Source organism: Anabrus simplex, chromosome 1, assembly GCF_040414725.1.
Source record: "Anabrus simplex isolate iqAnaSimp1 chromosome 1, ASM4041472v1, whole genome shotgun sequence".
Classification (NCBI taxonomy): Eukaryota; Metazoa; Arthropoda; class Insecta; order Orthoptera; family Tettigoniidae; genus Anabrus; species Anabrus simplex.
In genome coordinates this window covers 33,745,317-33,748,613 of record NC_090265.1, presented here as the reverse complement: position 1 = coordinate 33,748,613, position 3,297 = coordinate 33,745,317, and the positions used below count along the sequence as shown (strand labels likewise).

General features: G+C 41.8%; 1 non-coding gene across 1 annotated transcript; it reads right to left on the bottom strand.

Moving 5' to 3' along the window:
- Positions 1-315: 315 nt before the first annotated feature.
- Positions 316-389, bottom strand: TRNAL-CAA (transfer RNA leucine (anticodon CAA)). Its single transcript has one exon. It is a non-coding gene; the product is annotated as a tRNA-Leu (tRNA).
- Between the last annotated feature and the right edge of the window lie 2,908 nt (positions 390-3,297).

Below are 3,297 nucleotides of genomic sequence, written 5' to 3'. Positions count from 1 at the left end.
GGGTAGGGCCTGGACAAGACCAGTGGTATGGGGACAAACAAAGGGAATCAATTAATCAATCAATCCTGATCTGCATTTAGGGCAGTCACCCAGGTGGCAGATTCCCTATTGTTTGTTTTCCTAGTCTTTTCTTAAATGATTTCAAAGAAATTGGAAATTTATTTAACATCTCCCTTGGTAAGTTATTCCGATCCCTACTACTTTTAAAGCTGCCACTCAAACTTATTCGAAACTGACTTTCAACCTATTAGGTCGTGTTACGTACATTTAGTACGTGTTGAAGAGATGTTAAGTACAGAACAAAAATGGCCAACCAGACACCAGTGGGATCCGAACCCACAACCTCCCGATTTTGCGTCGGTTGCTCTACCAATTGAGCTATGGTGGCCTAGGCCGTCTTTGTTCTGTTGGAAAGGATCTGAGCTACAGGTCTGGTACTACTACCATCACACTGTAGAGTGCGTTTAAGTTGCCCGTTGAGGGCCAAGTCAATGAATATTGAATTTTCACGACCGCATTGTAATCGAAACCGACTTTCAACCTATTAGGTCGTGTTACGTACATTTAGTACGTGTTGAAGAGATGTTAAGTACAGAACAAAAATGCCCAACCAGACACCAGTGGGATCCGAACCCACAACCTCCCGATTTCGCGTCGGTTGCTCTACCAATTGAGCTATGGTGGCCTAGGCCATCTTTGTTCTGTTGGAAAGGATCTGAGCTAAATCGGGAGGTTGTGGGTTCGGATCCCACTGGTGTCTGGTTGGCCATTTTTGTTCTTGTACTTAACATCTCTTCAACACGTACTAAATGTACGTAACACGACCTAATAGGTTGAAAGTCGGTTTCGATTACAATGCGGTCGTGAAAATTCAATATTCATCAAACTTATTCGTCTACTAATGTAATTCCACACCACCTCTCCGCTGGCAGCTCGGAACATACCACTCGAGCAGCTTGTCTTTTTTCTCCCAAGTCTTCCCCGCCCAAACTTTGCAACATTTTTGTAACGCTACTCTTTTGTCGGAAATTACCCAGAACAAATAGATCTGCTTTTCTTGGTATTTTTTCCAGTTCTTGAAACAAGTAATCATGGTGAGGGTCCCAAACGCAAGTTATACCTTTTGCGAGTAATTGATTTCCAGCAGACGAAAGACAGAGTTTTGTTCTATGTCCCCTTGAATTCCAAGCTGTTTCTGAAGTCAATAGTAACTGTTCACATTCTTCCAATCAGAGATTATTAAAACTACCAAAACTAGAGCTCAAAAAGTTTGATGGGAATGTGAAAGGTTGGATTGGGTTTTAGGCGCAGTTTACTAAAATACATGAGGATGACAGCCTTAAAGATGAAGACAAATTTGCTTATTTGATTCAATGTATGGAACCTGGTTCACCTGCTCAGAAACTGGTAGAAAACTTTCCTCCTCCCAAGGAAAACCATAAAAAGGCTACAGAATTGTTGAAGTCTAGGTATGGGAAGGATGAGTTACTTATTGAATACTATGTTAAGGAACTTTTATCCTTGGTGTTGGGAATGTATCTTCGAACACCATATTTATTAACATTCAACTGTTTGATATATGTACCAACACAAATATTTACAAGAAAAGGTAAAAATTTCCCAAACATACCGGCCACCAAAAGGCACTGGCCTTTTTAAGAAGGGAAGAAGAAAGATAATTCACTTCAGGAATAAACACATAATACAGATAGTCAGGGAGTTCATAAAGGTATAAATCACATCACTGTGTAACTCGAAACTTTTAGTATTCTTTCTCATTCTCAGGCAAAACACACAACTTCTTGATGGGTCGTTTTATGATACCAGAGTTTGTTCTCACAGTGGCGACCCGTACGAGGTTGTCTTCACCAGGATGAACAGACTCTATTATGCCCATTCGCCATTGCAGAGGTGGTAGGTTGTCATCTTTGATGAACACAAGATCTCCAATTCCAATTCTCAGTCCACTTGTGACGCTGCTGCAGAGTGTTAATATATTCCCTATGCCATTGTTTCCAGAAGTCCTGGGTCATCTTTTGAAGATGTTGCCATCTGGAAAGTCTGTTTATGGCACAGTGAACAAGGTCATGATCAGGAAGTGCAGTAATTTGTTCCCCAATTAGGAAATGAGATGGGGTTAAACAAAATAAGTCTGTAGGATCATCGCTGAGTCTTGTTAGAGGACGAGAATTCAGGCAGGCCTCTATTTGGGAAGAAAGGGTACTTAATTCTTCAAAGGTAAGCACCGTGCTACCCATAGTTCTTCGCAAATGGTACTTGAAAGATTTCACCATGGACTCCCAAACTCCGCCGAAATGCGGTGCTGATGGAGGGATGAAATGCCAGGCGATCCCCTTTGTGGTTGCAGCTTCGACAATATCTCTGTTTTGATTCGAATCTTGGAGAAATTCTTGCAGTTCTTTCAGCTCCCTTGCAGCACCGACGAAGTTAGTGCCATTGTCGCTATAGATATTTGATGGACATCCTCTGCATGACGTGAAACGTCGCAGTGCGGCCATGAATGCATCCGTTGTAAGGTCTGAGACAACTTCCAAATGTACAGCTCTTGTGGCAAGGCAAGTGAAGATGGCAACGTAGGCCTTGCCCGTCCGTTTGCTTCGCAGTGTTCCAATTCTTATAAAAAATGGACCAGCATAGTCTACGCCCACGTTCAGGAATGGTCTTGCAGGGGTGATTCTTTCTTTGGGAAGATTTCCCATCTTCTGTTGATTTGTTGTCAATTTTAATTTGTAGCATGGCAAGCATGAATGAATGCTCCCCTTAACGACTTGTTGAATTCTTGGAATCCAATATCTCCCACGTAATGATGATATCAGGAGTTGGGGCCCAGCGTGCAGTAATCTTTGATGTTCACTTAAAATAATAAGTTTCGTGAGGTGATGCTTGGGAGGTAATATAAGTTGATGTTTAGCTTCGTAAGAGATGGATGATGCATTGTACAGTCTTCCACCAACACGAAGATAGCCATGTTGGTCCAGAGTCGGGCTTAAATTCCTAATTTTGCTAGCTGAGTGAATGTTCTTTCCTTGCTCGAGGCAACGAATTTCTTCACGATAGGATATTGCTTGAACAATCTTGATACATACATTGAGGGCATTACTTATTTCTTGAGGCCTTAACGGGGACATGTCGCGATCATCGGGGTTTCTCCTGCAGTTTGAAGCAAATCTGAGGCAATAGCTAATCGTCCTGAGTAGTCGGTTTAACGAAGAGAATGTGTTTAGAAATGAGTCGTTATGTTGCACAATAACAAGTGAAGTTAATATTCTTTTGTCT